The sequence below is a fragment of the Anas platyrhynchos genome, chromosome 8 (assembly GCF_047663525.1).
Source record: "Anas platyrhynchos isolate ZD024472 breed Pekin duck chromosome 8, IASCAAS_PekinDuck_T2T, whole genome shotgun sequence".
Taxonomy (NCBI): Eukaryota; Metazoa; Chordata; class Aves; order Anseriformes; family Anatidae; genus Anas; species Anas platyrhynchos.
The window spans coordinates 32041865-32059011 of NC_092594.1; the positions used below are offsets into that span (position 1 = coordinate 32041865).

Here is a 17147-nt window from a genome sequence, read left to right on the forward strand (position 1 = left end):
CAGTTTTCCAAAACATGAAACCCTTCCTTATTTACATGAATTTGTCTAGGTCACATCTCTTTGTTGAATTTCCCTCCTATAAGCTCCAGACTTCACGTTCAGGTTGATATGTTTTAGTGGGCTGCGTATGTAAGAGAACATTGCAATACTATGGGTACTACCAATAACCACTCATATTTTTCTATTATTTCTTAGAAATCATCTAAAATCTGCATGTGGGGATTTCCTCCCTCCCCAGTCCACCACACGCCCATGTGTGCTGGCACATGTACACAAGCACACACACACACAAAGGACTATTTTGTACTGACATTCAGCTGCCAGCTCATTTTATTCTGGTCTTTATAAAATAATATCCTAAGTAGCCTATTAGCTTTAAGGTCAAAATCTTTGTCTATTTTCTAAATCTGTTCTCTTCTCTCTCCCCCCTCCCACTTCCTTTCCTTTCATTACCCTTTCCTATCAATTATCTCATCCTTGCCTGCTGCCCATCTGAGCAAGCCAGCAGGACCCCCTCAGTGCCCGCCAGATTGTCTCATTCAGCTAGCTCTCAGGTTGCTGCTGATTGCCGTCTTTATTCATTACCAAAACACTTGCTACATGGTGCTTGGGCCCTGGCAACCAAACTCTAAATCCTGCCAGTGAGAAGGTAATTACTAGTACACCACAAACAGAGAATGGAGTCTGCTGTGAGTTGTTAGAAGCAGCCGTGAGATAGACCCGGGCTATTTTCCTGCAACTGTAGCTGACTACTTGCTTGTCACTTGGTATGTACTAATGACTGCCCTTCTTATTTATTTATTTGTTTATTTTTGTAAAAATCTGAAAAAAAATATGGTTCTAAACAAACTCACAGATGTGTCAATTTACAGGTGGGGAATACAAAATATGGTGTAAGAGGAGTTTTACCTAGGCTTTCATCTACAGATTTATGAAGTGGCTGCAGCCATCAGGGCTACTTGAATGCAGAAGGTATCCTGAGAGCCTTTTCTGATCCACAGGAGCCTATGTCCAGGGAGAAAGTTAATTTTCCTTAACTGTTTGCTGAGCTAAAATAGGTAATAGACAGTCTGTGTTAGGCAGCCAAAGTCTTCCAAGCCATGGTTTGCCTTCCTGAATCAGTTAAACATTACTTCCAAATGCTCTTAGTCCTCGTTCTCTCATTGTATGCAAACTGCAAGAGGTCTCTGCTTGTTTAGTCCTTTGTATTTACAACTCTTCCCTTTAAACACCTCTTTCAAATTTTTACTCTTTCACTTGGAAACCAAAGCTGACCAGTTTTGTTACTTCTAAAACATATTTACTAGTTGAAGATATTTCTGACATCAGCTGAAAAGTTCTGTGTGTCTTTTGCATCTGCTTTTCAAATCCTTAATCGTTAAAGTGCTCACAAACAAGGCAAATGCCTTAATGCTAAGCAGTCTCTAGCAGATTTGAAAGTGAAATTCAAGTGGCATTTATCTCCCCATCAGTGGGAAGGATTTATCCTATTACCTATCACTGCCATTGACGAGCATTGGTCGTGTAAATCTCTAACATGTAAAGGGAACCAGACTCATCTAAAACTTTTCATATAAAAATATCACCTTTGATCCAAGTAATACAGAACTGTATGAGAACAGTTATAGTGAGAATACTGTATATCACAAGGGAAATAATTGATATATTGAAAGAAAGCCAAACAGATTTTTATTTTTTTTTAAAGGAAAAATCTTTCATACCACAGAGTTAAAAAGACCTTGCCCCTGGATTTGTTTGCAGTGCTTTGCTTAAGGTTTAATTCTATTGATTACACATTCCATTTTCCAAAGTGCCATTTGCCTGAAGGAGCAGGTGGTGTTTGCTGTTTCCATTTAACTGATATATTAGCCATGTGGTGCACTGCATCAGTGGGCAGTATTAATCAATTTACGGCAAGATGACAGAGAGAATCACTCACAGCAAAATTGCAAGGGGGAAAAAAAGGACAAAAGCAGGAAAATAATGACCACTAATGGGGAACTTGAAAACAGGAAAAAAAAAAAAATCTGTGCTTTTAATTCTTCTCTTTCACAACAAATGAAATTGGAAGAATTTCAGAACAGCCAGTGTTAGAAAGGAGACAAATATCACTAAGTCCACTAGAGGACTTTTTATAAGCGCTTTGCTGTTTGGCATTATGGGATGCATACACAGTCAAAGATCTCAGATACTTGCTGACAAACTTATATTTCCTTTCCTTAAATGAAAGCAAAATGCATCATACAAAATCAAAGTTGGTTCAGATCTTTTATTGGAAGAATAGTTCAGTTTCTATATGTGATAACTAATTTTGTATAAAGCTATTATCTACATTATTAAAAAAAAAACATTTTGAGTTTACGATTCCATGACAGTGAGGTGGTTGTGTTTCAAATCATCTGGTTCCTTCCATTCATAAGATCTCATTTCCAAAATTTGACCAAGTTGTATGTTGTTCTGTAATTATTAGTCTTCAAAAAATACATATATTGATTTAAATGCAGTGAGAAAACAGAGAAAGATACAGACAGAGAAGGGCAGATGACTTCCTATCTTTTTGCAGTCAGGAAATGCATACCTTCAGAGATTACAGAAAATATACCAAAGTTTAACTAAATACTTTCACAGTCCAGATTGCTTTCTCAGCCACAAAGCAGTGCAAATGAAGCCTTGGCAGAGGAGTCTTAGGCTCCCCAACAATGTTGCTATCAGCAACTCAGAAGGCCTTGCTCTCTCCAGCCTTCCAGCGGGGCTGGAGTCTCAAAGATACATACCAAAATTGCAAACCCACATATTAAAATTCAAGCACCAACAATAGCAATGTTTTTTGAAAGATAAAAATGTAGAAATGCCTTCTATAACACATCAAATGCATTGTAAATAAATGCTTCCTGTAACACAGCAAATGCATTGCAAATAATGAGGGAGAACAAAAGAACAGACAGGATATTTATGTCATGATGTCAGCACTAATGTATTGCTTTTGTTTCAGCGTCTAATTATATTTTAAGAACTGGATGGAGTTTGATGACCTGTTTAGTCCCAAGATTCTATCACACCTCTCAGATGTGTAAAAGTAAAAACAAACAAACAAACAAACAAACAAACAAAAAACAGAAAACAAACACCTGTCCTGGGGAGAGAAAAAGCAGAGAAATCATTGTAATTCTATCAGGTCAGATGAACTGGGAGAAGACCGAACACAGATATAATCCTCCTGCCACACCAGGTGAGGAGTACAAGAAGTAAAGAAAGACAAGCAGGGAGTGGGACGCAGCTAAAGGAGAGGCCAACAGATGAGCAGAATGTTTCTCCATTCAGCCTCTGCAATAGTTACTGGACATAAGTCCCAGGAGCCACACTGGAGAAAAGTAGAAAACTGTGCACTCCTGTACTTAACCTGGTCGCCAAAAGGTTTGATCTGGACATTCACAATGAAAGTTTCATCATATCCATCTAGCATAACACGTATGTTCTATGAATATATATAAGAGCAGGGTATTTTAAAAGAAATATAGACTTACTGATTCCAGTAGTAGTAGTAAAGGAAATTTAGAAATTTCAAGATTGGAACAAGAGCATCAAAGACCAAGAACTCAGCAAATCTACCCTTGGCAACATAAGGTAAAATGTCCGATTCACATTGTTTTGTTATAGAAAGGAGATAAATTCAACAGTTTCCACTGAAATACAGGTTAAAACTGTAAGGAATGTGAGCCCTTGTAAAAGGGAAGACACCACTTAGGAAAACTGTCAGATGTTCCTGAGGGGCATGTTATATATCTCCATACACATTGTCTCCCTGAAGCTGACTTATCCCTGAGTATCAGCATGCATTTGATTGTTTAATATTCTATCCTTCCTTAATGTTTTAAAGTACGACAAAACACTGAAACTATGCTTCATAAATTAACAAACAATAATAAAACAGTGCTTGAGGAATCTGTTTAAATGATACAATATTAGCATAAATCATAGGCTTAATGAGAACTAAGGAAACATTTGACAACAGAGCATGATATGGCATAATTCAATAAAATAAAGTTATAACAGCTCTCAGTAGCACCAAATCATTAAATAAATTCAGCAAACTTTTCAATTAGACACAACTTCCGTGGATTTAATAGACTTGCTAATAGTTTGCTTTTGTATCTTTTGTGGTTTTTCCTCTTTGCATCTCTGGACAAAGAAAGGGTTTGAACATCTGAACAAACTCACAGGGCGTAACTGAAGATGATAAGAATGTGAAAAGCAGAACTGGGAACATCACTTTAAGACATTAAGTGAAATTATACATGGGCTAATTTACAGGCTAGGGACTTTTAAGGGAATTTTCTTTTATCTTCATGTGCTACTTCATAGCAAAACATTATCAGGAAACCATTTCAAAAAAATCATGCCAGCATAGGAATTGCCACAATTAATGAATCTCATGGACCAATCTTCTCCATTGTTCTTTCCTTAAAAAAACGTCTAACAGCATGTATTTTGGAAGAAAATGAGAAAAAGCCCCAAAGCCTTACTTCACACAGCTGTTCAGGTAAGGTTACTCCCTTTGGTCTCTCCCTAATCCCTAATATGAAATAATTTAATGGTGGAACATATGTTTTAATAGTATCTGAAACTTGTTAGACAATTAGTACTCAAGTTTTTCTTGTTATGCATTCAAGGATCTAGGGGAGTGTTCCCATATTTTTGTTCTGTTACATCTGGTGGCTCTGAGTTTCACAAGTGATTCTCTGTATAAGGACTACTCCAGTAGCAGTGACTATTCTTGCTATTCTGTGGATAATTATTATTTTTCCTAGTTTTATGTCTGTTTTCTGTGGTGTCTGGTGTAATGCACTACATAAAGGAAAAAGATGTTACATAGCAGCTGCTAAATGTTCTACCATCTTTGCCAAGCTATACAGCTCTCTTATTTATGCAGGCAGACCTTGGGTAGGAGATGCCAGTTAGTTCAGAAGATGCAGTGTGTTCAAGCAGCAGTGGAAAGGACTATTCACATTTCTACCCACTGAAATGCAGGACATGGAAATGGAGGTATTAATATCCGTTTGACTTTCCTACTTTAATATCCTCACTGAGAGATCACTGCCCAGACATCAAAATGTTTTTAGTGGTGATGTAAGGCTTGTTGCAATAGATAACCAAAAGTCATGACGTAGGAGCAGGGCCCTAACCTTAACTTTTCTACATTATTGATTTTCATTTTTGTTTGTTTGCTTGTTTTACACACCCAAACACATAGTTCTGGGGTCAGGCTGCTTATATGCATTTGTGAAGGGCTTAATAGAATAAGGCTATTTATATTTTCTGAGAGAAGGGAAAGTTGCAAGTGCCTTCATCACAGTGACAGACCTTAGCAATAGAAATGATGCCACTGATGGTTATGATCCTGGTGCACATTCACTGCACCTGAAAAGGTTGCTTTTTACCTCTGTCTTTACCCTTTTACCACTACCTTTCAAGTGTACCATGATTACGACCATAAGCTGATTCTTCTCTTTTTCTCCTAAAGACAAGCAATTTGTTTTCTCAACTGTGATGATGCCCTTTCTCCTGGCCTGGCACATCACTTAAAGTTGGTTGGCATGATGTAAGGGAGGGGAGAGGCTGGCCTTCATCAGCAATTCTGCACAGATATGCCGATGTAGAATAAAAGCAGCCTTTTCCACACCAGGCTGCTTATTAAACAGCTCTTAATGGTCTGCAAAACCTTCCCTCTTCCCTCTCCCTCCAAAAATGTGCATTGCTTTATGGGGCTTGTGGGAACTACAGGCTGACTACATAGAACTAGAAAAGGATGAATTCTAATTAAGAGATAATGTCAGTGGAATAGAACTTTGTCACAGGATAATGATCCCCTGCTGTTAGATAAATATGGAAGCAAAACTTAGGCAGTTTTTGAAAATAAACATTGAGGTGAAGCCAAGATGTTTATACTCAGAAAGGGAAACATTCATCCCTCTGCAGTATTTCTATTTCATGGGGTTTTTTAATTAAACAAAACCAATCCTTTCCTCCCACCCAACAAAAAACATCTTCATTAATGACCTTAGTCTTGCAAACCATCACGAATATAAGATCCTCGCTTAAATCAATAAGAGAGTTGTAAAGCAGTACTGTAAGATTCACTCCATGGAAGTAATAGTTTTGAGAATATGATCAATAACACTTAGCAACTCTTACTACTATTTTTTCCACTTATTAATAATCAAATTACTAGCTATAATGAGCCAAACTACCTTTTGGCAAAACTCCTTCTTGTCAGTGGATGTATGCCAGCAGGCAATTTGGTTCAGTGTTTTACATATACTGTATTCAGTGGGCAAATTCTGATCTGTTACCTGTTTATATTTGGAATATATCAACACAAGTCAGTGGAATTACAAAGTGAAAACTATGCAGGATCTGTTTATTAATGCTCTCACAGTGTCTTTAATTTACAATTTCTTGGAAACTAAGAACAAAATACAGCATGAAAAATATAGTGACATTTTAAGATCTGAATCAAAAAGCCCCACAAGCTCTATGGCAGTCCCAACCGTAGGCTGTGTGTTTTGCCCCCTGTTGAAGGGGAAAGCCATTCCCCTGTTCTTGCTCCCCTGGGTTGTCTGTGAATCTCGTAAGTGATACAATTCAGGTATAAATGTACTTGTAGGTCTCAGGTCCTCGGATACTTTTTGGGTAAATTATACAAATGAATGTCACTAACAGACTGACGAACAGGCTTGCCCCAGTACAGCTTCACCTCGCTGATGCCAGCACTGGAGTAGCTTCTCTACTACCACCAGGAAGATGGCAGGAGCAAGTATTTCAAGGATGCCATCGAGGCATCGAATGCCAGCAAGCAAGCAGCCCAGACATGCCAGCAGTTGAAACTCATCTCACATGACAGAACCTACAGCACAAAGATTCAGCTGCTTCCTTTCATAATTTAGGCTCCCTTCTACCCCGAATTACAGATTCTGTCAATTGACAGTAAAGTGTCATGCATGTTTCTCCAAGAATAAGCATACTTTTAGTTAAATTGATTAAATGATTTTTGTACGTTTCTGTATTGTTTTTCTGTTCTGTTATTTTCCCAAGATGGTATCTAGCTGCCAGAAATAACACTCAGGAAAATTCAGAGGAGTGTTTTTTTCTTTTTCCTTTTTTTATTCTATATGAGCATGTATAAAATAAAATCAATTAAAAAGCAGGAATGCAATTTCTAGTGGCACTTTGCAATGACTGATTAATATATTTTGAATATTTTCCACTGTAAATTTGCTTTGCTTGATTTTCTTCCCTTGGAAACTGCTATTTAGTAAAAACTAATCAACATGTCAACATTTTGTTTATTCTTAAACAGCATCATTTATTATTATTATTACAGTGTCACTTTGTTGTTTGCCATGTAGAGGATTCTACGAGCGTCAGCTCCCCACGTGGCCCACCTATTTGACATTCAGGCTGCTTGCCCCCTCTTCCACTGCTATGACAAGGTTATACAAAGTCTGCAGCCCTGCAAAAACAGGTTCCTTTGGAAGCTGAAACTCTGACAGACTTCGTACACAGCAAGGCATCCGTGACATCTTGGCGTCTGCCAGCTCCATTCTTGCTTGATTAGCTCTTGGTTACCTCAGTGATAATGTCTGGAGGCACTGATTAATGTACAATAATGGTACATCTCACTGGAAAGATAAGCTTATAGGAGATCAATTAAACAGTGGCAATTTCACAGGCTACAAGCTAGAAGAATGGTACTCACAGCCTTTTCTTGGAGCTATTTTTTAATCAGTTTCTTCTGCCTGCTCTAGAATTTTCATATAAAACAGTAACTATCATAGGGGGAAAAAGAACTACCCTGAAAATGAAAGGTGACGGTACCCATTAAAATTACAAGGGAAAATGAATATGAATCAAGGCCCCTGAACATTCCTTCAGCTGTCAGAAGGTTACAAATTCTGCTTTGATGATAAGACAAGAAGTTTTTTGAAATGCAAACTTGCCATAAATGGTACATAGGAGAATGCCATTGTTTCATGCAATTACATTGTTGCCTGGGCAACCATGTACAAAAGTTAATGTAAGTACAGGTTTAAAGATGAAATGTCTCCTAAATTGGAATAAAAAACCATTTAATAGTATAGATGATCCACAGGAAAAAAAAAAAAAAAAAAAAAGAGAGAAAAAAAGACACGAATGTAACTATAAAAAGACCTCTCCTTGAGCAGGAGTATAAATTAAAGGTTACCTTCCTCCTCCAGTTTTTAGTCAGATATTTTAATAATAATAAAAGCAAAAATCTTCAGGTACTATATGTTAAATAGATATAACAATGGAAAATTTAAGAACGCAAATATTATCTTGCTATTAGAAAATTTTAGAGATTCATCATGTAAATAACAAAGATTTCAAAAGATAGCTGTTTTTATAAGGGTTTTTAAAACAGACAACAAATTATTTTGCCCTAGAAAACAGTACTATGGGAAAGTATTTTATTGAAATGTATCCAGCAATTGTTCTTCCAATAACTATATTTAATGCAGATGGGGGAGAGAGAAAGCCTATATTGTACTGGGCAGTCAGTTTTATTACTGGAATGACTACACTTCTTCCTATCATCAGCCTGGATTTAATAGCAGAATTATGGCCCATTATGTCTATTGCAATGACTTCTCCGGAACAGGGTGGCCAAAGATATATTTGAATGTGGAACTAAAACACATTGTTGGATGTAGTCTTCAGGGTATTTTGCATCCCTGGTCACATGCCAAAGTGGAGAAGCATCCAGAAATCATGAGAGAGAGACCAATGAGATAGCTAAAGAGCAGAAATAAAGACAGAAAAGGATCATCCTTGCTCTGCATTGATTTATTTTTTTTTTTAAATCAGAATATAATCTACAAAGAATCTTGCATTTATACCCTTACTTTTAAATGACCACAGCTGCCTCTGATGATAATATGAGCATAACCCTTTGTAGAATAAAAATAGTATTTTTCTTAATTTGGAGGGAGAATTAGAAATACTCTATTTTGTTTTCCTTTCCTTTCAAATGTGTGTACTGTTTTTTAAAGAAAGATAAAATGTTCCTCTGCCTTTGTCACTGTAACCTTAAACAAAAAGTCTCCAGTATTTTGGTGGGACAAAGCACAGGAAAACATATTGAAAGGAACAATGCTGAACTACTGGATACATAGAGTAGCTGACCTAGCAGGTCTTTTCCATCTCTTATTTCTTTGACTGTGAGAAATGGTAGAAATGCATAATAAAGTCCAACACATATTCAGTAAGACACCAAGTAACACAGAATAATACAATTTTGCCTGTGTTAGGAAACAGTAAATGTATTTTGCTGGAAAAGTCAGGTAGGAAGAAAAGAGATTTCTGGCTGATGTTGAAAGAAAAACCTCTTTGTGCTAATCCAGTTGGGCATGATTTTCACAAGTGCAGAACACTTAAAACTCCACTTGAAGTCAATAGAAGCTGCAAGTGCTCAGCACTTCTGAAAATCAAGCCCCTCGGGAACTGGTGAAGAACAAAGAGCAAAGAACTTGTGCATCGGATAAACTGACTGTCAAAATTTGTAGAGCTGCCATCATCTTCTCATTTAAACATGTTCTTAACACCTTCCTCTGCCTCTGAGTGATAGCTACAAGTCACTCCAATCTGGCACTGGTTAGGCAAGCAGCAAGCTAAGATTTCTGCTTTTATGCTAATGCATTTGTTTCAGAGTTATCATCACGCCTGTACCAAACCCTCATCTGTCCTTGTTTATCTATTTAACACACCTGTTTGTGCATTGTTTCCTACCCAGGTTGATGTTATTAGAACAGATACCTCCATAAAACATCAATTAGAGGTAATCAGCTCTTTCTCTCTCTCTCTTTTTTTTTTTTTTAGATGTGTTATAAAGGCTCTCTCCATACTTGGAAGACCAAAAAATCCATAAATTATTTAGCCTTGCCACAGTGGTTATTAACCTGAGCTTGTAGAAATGCAAAATTATCAAGTTCACATTACAAACCACAGGTAATTGGAAGGTATCAAACTCTGTGCGTCTGTCAGATTATATCAACACAGTTAAGAACAAAAAAAGGAACTGAACATTGAACCCATCTCTGAAAAATGTACCAGTCACTTCAACAATTGTAGTTTGCTCCTGAGGAAATGTGAAAACTTAAGACCATGTCTGTGCAATGAAGAAATGAGATCTTATTGGAATTCTTATGAGGAAGAAAAGTCTTGGTATGACTCATAAAATAATAATAGTATGAATAATACTTTGTATTGTTTTAGTGCCTTCTGTCTCAGAAGCTGAAAGTAACTTTATAAAAATTAATGGATTAAGCATGACAATACACCGTTCAGGTGTACCATTATCTTTGTTTTACAGATAGCAAGCTGAAGGCAAACAGATTCTAAATGACTTGCTGGACTAACACTTGGAGAAAGCTCCAAATACAGCTCTTGCAGGGAATGTAGGCCTTCTGAGGAATCAGGGCAAAATTATCACTTCATTTGTCATTATAAGCCAGAGGATACCAAAATGATTTTGAACCTGATGGTCAGTGACATTTGAGGGAACACAAATCTCAATAATTGCTAATTTCCTCCTGAAGTCTGGAGGGTAGAGAAGACAAAGATCCAATACAGTGTTCCGCTGACATCAAGTTGTATGTTTCCTATATCTGTTGGTTGGCAACAATCCCTGATAATCATCATGAACACAGAGTTCAGGACAAGCCACAGGTTTTTTCCTCCACCCACTGGATCTCATGGAGCATGTTTTGGGGTGAGGGTGAGAATTGGGGTTAGTGGAAACAGATCTGTAGGATGACAGGGTTAAATAGTTCTGCTAATAGAAAAATGATATGTGCTTAGTTAATAAACAAAATTTATTTCAGGACCACTTCGTTAGGGGAAAAAAAAATAAATCAAATACCTGAGCACTAAAATACATCTTTGAATAACTATCCTCCATTTATGCCAAATGACATAAGCTTGGATTGCCACCAATCCAGTGTACTTTGCAAAAAAAAAAAAATCTTAATCTGTCTGAAATGGAAGAGCTGTCACACCGAGATAAGCTAGAAGACCACAGTTTTACTAAAAATTGCTATCTGGAAATTCTTTCTGTAGCAAGGTAAACAGTTCCAGCTAACATACTTTCTACAGAGTCAAAGGAAATATTTTCAAAGGATAACTGAGGTTCACATACCAAAATGCATATGAATTTCTCTGTGCTACTTATATCCTTATCTTTATCATGACTGGACTCCTATCGCACTGCCAATTTAATAAAAGTGAACTTCAAAAATCTGAGTTCACATTCCTGTTTTCAATTGCAAAAATATTTGTCTATAGGCATAAAAGTAGTCATGCAGAAATGTGAATTGGTAAGCTTCAAACTAATGAAAAATCTATCCGGATGCATATCCTGGGGACAAGCCAGAATTATATGGTTTATTTACACCCTTGGATTCAGTCAGGCCAGATCTTACTGACCACAGCAACTTCTGGAAACATGCAGTTGTTGGTGTATTATTCATGTACTGCTACACAAACTTAACACAAAAACAAGGACATATTGGCTACAGTAAAAAAAGCTCCTCCCTAATATGTTTATGACTAATGTTTATTACTAATGTGTGGAAATAAATTATTTGCTTTACCTTCTTCCTAAAGTGACACAAGTATAATGTTGGCAAATGTACCATGGACACTTTTCAATCTTCTGTAGATTTTAAAGACTGCTGTAAGAGTCATATGAATCCCTTCAAAAGATGAAGTTTGCACATGTGTGTATATGTGGCTCTGTGTGTGTGAGGTATGGAAGACTACCTACTTCATTTCAGTTCAGTCATAAAGCTCTAGTGGTACTAAATCATCATACCACCAGGACTAGATATCTTTGAAGGATCTTTGCACTTGAAGCTGTCCTAATCTGAGATCTGATTCTTTTTATCTCTTCAGATCAGTTGAGCATGCGATATGTTAGAGAGCAATGTAGAAGCATAGCTGATGAGTTCCCTATTTAATAACAATTTGAGATAAAAAGAAGAAATTTCCAAGTCTTCAGAACTGTCCCAGAGTCAACTGCCTTTGCTCAAGCTCATCATCTGTATTTGTACGCAGTTAAAAAGACAGACGTGGTTTTGTAGGATAGCTCCAGTACAGTAAGTTTACAGAGGACCACAAGGTTCAACAAGTTTGATTCGCTGTGTGATACAATTCAATCCCTCAGTGTAAAGGCTCCTAAATCCCAGTGAGCGAACACACCAGCTAAGCATACCAGAGGGAGAGCAGCACAGTGGCAACACACTGACAAGCCGATTCGATTTCAATTAGCATTTCAACTTCAGCTGACAAGTCAGAAAGACAGAGTGGGGGAAACATACACGCAAGACAGCGATACTCAGCGCAGAAACTCAGCAGACAGGGAAATAATGTAAAGGCTGCTTGATTTGCAAATTGACTCATGTGGAAAAATCAGTTTCCTTATTATTTTACAAGACAGAAAATTAAGGGAGGGATGCATAATTAGATAAAATTATTTCAATCTGAAAGAAAGTATCAGGAAAATGTGAGCAGTTCAAACACCTTCTAAAAATGCTATGGAAGTAACAGGCAGGGGGAGCTCCTCTCCTGGTCAGAGGTGACAGTAAACCTGCCAGAAGGTCCAGGAGCTGCTGCCATCACTGAGCAGACGCAAAAGTGGCCACCTGCTAATTAAAGGGTCTGAGTTAGTACCAAAAATTTTAAGGCTATGGGATTTCCCACCAGTTATGAGCTGAATGGATGCAAAAGTGAGGATCTATTACAACTGGCATTTTTGGTGAAAATGAGCTGCACTTCAGATCTATTTTCCCTTGGGGTTTTGATGAAGGGGGACAGATGGTTGGATAATTTATACCATTTGGCATGCGGCTACATTTGGAAAAAAAAAAAAAAAAAAGAAGAAGAAGAGAAAAGAAAAGAAACCAAGAGAGACAGACAGACATGAACTATACATATACATATCTGGGCAGAGATGACACAGATCTACACAGACAACACCACCAGTACATGTCTCTAAATATTATAATGGCAATTTTAAATGAAACATAGGGATTGGTGACTCCACTGCAGAGAAATTAGAGTGGATAATAGGAACACTGATTCTTTAAAACACTCCCATCTGAAGGTCTCAATTTTGCTTACATGAATACATGATTATGCTTTTCACCTCATATTTTTTTTTCATCCAAACATCTCAAGTTTTACCTCCTCTGGTACTTCAACTTGATGTAAATACTACCATTTGTCTTGTACAGTATTGAAATTAGTAATGTTCTTGTTTCCTTTTTAGGAATGATCACATTAAAAAAAATTCAAATGCAGTGCTCATATGCAGCTTCATGAAATTCAGAGCACCTGTAATTGGAGATAAACTTGATGGAGTAGTAAAGACCGCACATTCTCAAATCTGGACATGGGAAATCATCTATGGGGTCACTACAAATGAAAACACACCAAAATGAGGGTAATTTTCAGCCTTTCTTCCTATAGAAGTGAGGTTTAGGTAAAACAAAATCCCTTCTTGTCTGTCAGTTCCCTCCATACCACCACACCCACCAGCCAACATTCACCAAATTTCTCAAAGCAATCTCATTGATATTGCAGATAGAGAAAGATAAAGGAGAGGCACTCAGGCTGGTTCCCCAGATGAAGGCAAACTCACAACCTGCACTTGGCTGTGTATCACGCACCACAACATCCAAATGAAGCAATGTCATGGGGTGCTGGTGTGCACATTCCACAGCTTCCACGCCTGTCTGCAAAACCAACCTCAACCAACTTCCGTGCTTGAGGGCCCCCTGGCTGCTGGAGGCATGATGCTCACCTCAGCAGCCTGTTTCCAGCCCTGGCTCTTCTCAGCAGCTAACATTTACTCGCTTAACCCTGTTCCTAGACCAGCCTCCTCAGGAAGGTCTCGGAAAAAGCCAAAGCAATCAGAATACATAAGGAGAGCTGTGTCAAATCTAAAGCTGTAAATATTAAAAACCCATTGCATGAATATTGCAAAGCTAAATGCTGCATGTTGGCAGAAAGCCCACAGTTGCCGGTGACCTTCCTTGGGAAGGGAAGGCCGACCTCCAAACAGCCGTGGGGGCTGCGCCTGTTTGTGTTTATCATGCATAAATATACGCTGGTCTGTTGACCAAGTTCGCGGGACATTTACAGTAGTTATTAAACCCGATCTGTATTGTTTCAACCTTTCTAGAGCTCTGCCAATGTTTGTACAGTAAATGCTCTCATCTACAAAAGAAGATGAGGAAAAAAAAAAAAAAAGAAAGTGAAGCACGATGATATTGGACTCACAGGCCCTCCCTCGCAGGCTGGGCAGTTTGCTGGGGCTTGTGCATGGGGAAAGGTGTGAAAGCAACATGGGGCTCCCTGACTGCAGCCCCAGGACATACCACTTTCTAAACGCTAAAGCAGAAAGCAGCAGCTCTGTCTGGGCCACACACAAGCCGCTACAGAGGCTGCTGTGGCTGGTACGGACTCTGATGTGTTTGCACCAAAAATGCCTGCTGCAGTTTGTTGGCATGGCCTGGGAGAGAGGCACACAAGTGGCATTCTGAAGAGCAACAAGGAACTTTAGGAAAGGCTTTGGAAATGCTCAGCATTTACAGCTTAGGCAGAATCACAAGAATGCCTTGCTTTGTTTCCTGGACTTGAATTTTGAGTGTGAGACCATCTCTTTGACTATTAAAAATGCAGACAAACCCCATCATAATTAATCTGAATTTACTCTGGTGGAACAAAACTTAGAACCAGCTTTGAAAATCCCAGTAATTTTACAAGGGAAAAAAACACTGCAGGTCTTTTAACAGTGGAAGTGTTGGTGAACACCTTAGACACATCTCTGGCACTAGAGGTTTTTATTCACTGGGCTTTTAATTTGTTTTCACAGCGGTTTGAACAAATTGAATTTGTTAATTAAAGCGGTAAAATGAAATGCTGAACATTATTGACTAGATGCTAATTACATTAGAAGAGATATCGGGGGAGGGAGGAGTCCTTGTTTTCAATAGCCAGGACAAATCATATTAAGAGAGACAAGTGATCGGTCTGAGCCTAAAATCTGCAGGGAAAAAAACTGTTTACATGTTGTGGTTTAATGTTTATCATTCATGATCTTCAATTGGCAATACCAATAGAAACATGATTACTGCAGCTTGCTATTGTACCTCTTTTCAAATTTCACTCTAGTTTATAACATTCACTAAGCAGAGGTCATTACCCAATTAAATGCAATGATGCTCACTGTGCTAATCAGGGAGGACATTATTCTAAAGTTGGCCTCATGAAAATGCAAGTAGCTCACATTCCATCTCTGAAAAGCCCTTTGAGTCTTCAAGCTGTAACTTTTAGTATTAAAAAAATTAATATCAATTAGATTGTTTTTTCTTCACACTGACTTTCATTTTATGACCTTAATTTCCATATTAGCTTATTATTTTCAATAAAAATTTAATTTTACCTTTCATCTACTTGTTTGAGAATGGTTGGAACTTGGTATTACTTTATGCAATATAATTTAACATGAATCTATACCATATCCTTCTTGCTAATGTCCAATAACCAGTTTCTGCTATGGTAATACCTGGACCCAAACCTGAACACACTTTTTTGAACATATGTAGATATGTTCACCAAATGAATTTATGATCAAAGAAAAATCCTGTAAGTTCTTATTGATGTGAAAACGCCGAGAGATTTTCATCCCTGAGGTACCTAAGTCAGGTTCGAAAATACCACTGAGGCTCTAAATCTCTTAATTGATACTTAAAGTTGTACCCAACATGCATAAGTTTCTTTCCAGATTGAAGACATAGATACAAAAATGTGTGAGTGAAAAAAAAAAAAAAAAAAAAAAAAAAAAAAAAAACAGCTTATGCTTTTAGAGTTATATTGACTCTGCTGTACTAACAGGTGTAATAAAGATTACTATAAGCTTTCTGTGTCACTGCCATCAGAAGATGATTCAGAATACAGAGAGAGGATTTGCTGAGTAAGAGCAACCATTTTTAGATTGACAGATTTCTTCCTCTCCACTGTGCTAATAATCATGTTCCTCTTTTTGAACACCACCAGGATACTTAGTGCTTTACAAAAACATAAGGAGACTTTTAGAAGGAGCGAAGACATTTCATTCTAAAAGGCATCAAAGTCTCTGCTGCTCATAAATACACTGTAAACAATAGATGATGTTGCATTAAAAAGACACAAAGAACAACAGTAGCACAGAGAATCAGTTTTAAAGCTTACTGGGCAGAGGGAATAAATGTTATTCTTCCTTTAGAGTCGCAGCTAAAAAGTGGCAATAAAATGATGAAGAACTGATACATGCAAATGAAATAAACTGAAGCAACTATTTATACGTCTGGGAAATAGGGGAAGAGCAACAAAACAAAACAAAACAAAAAAAAATCAACTGCAACCATCAGTAACAGCAGAACCAGCTGCAAAGCAAGGCACTACCACCTGCATTAGCTTAAACAATGACTGCAATAAAGCCCCAAACATAGGAAGGTGATAAATTAAAGGTTCTTAGCTCTGGCATGTTGAGAGTGTCTTAATAAGGACAAAGAAAAAGAAAAGAAAACAAAACAAAACAAATACTCTTCCTGTTACTTGTTAAAAGTGTGTGCTTTGTCCTCCTTTCCAGTACTTACAAACACCACATAGAATGGCCGAAATGGCACATTTGTTTTTTATTTCTTTGGGGGAGTTAATTGCCTGAGAGCAATGCAACCTGGCTGGGCTCAGTATGGTCCCAACATTGTGAATGCTCACCCCATGTGTAACTTCATGCATTCAAGCAGGCTTATTGAATTTGTGTGCATGTTTACTTGCACAATGAACACTTCAAGCATGGTCAGTGTTAAGGAGTCCGGAGGCCCTGGGAACAGGGCTGCTCCAGTCTCTCCAGCCTGGAACAAAGCCAGCCAAATCGCTGCTCATACATTGGAAACCACTCTGTGCATGTGCAGTTAGTCTGAAGAGTCAGGATAGACCTATTATGCATAAGTAAGGTGTAAATTGTAGCTGATTTTCACAGTACTTCTAGCTATTTAGAAAAGCAGCCACTTCCTCCAAACATAGTT

General features: G+C 37.7%; 1 protein-coding gene and 1 long non-coding RNA gene across 8 annotated transcripts in view; one reads left to right on the forward strand and one right to left on the reverse strand.

The window, feature by feature from the left end:
- BEND5 (BEN domain containing 5) overlaps positions 1-17147 on the reverse strand; it is a 923615-nt gene that overhangs the window by 480612 nt on the left and 425856 nt on the right. The window lies entirely within an intron of this gene.
- LOC113844373 (uncharacterized) lies at positions 313-7604 on the forward strand. The gene is made up of 4 exons (XR_005267394.2): positions 313-767; positions 2993-3624; positions 4481-4540; positions 4931-7604. It is a non-coding gene; the product is annotated as an uncharacterized lncRNA (long non-coding RNA).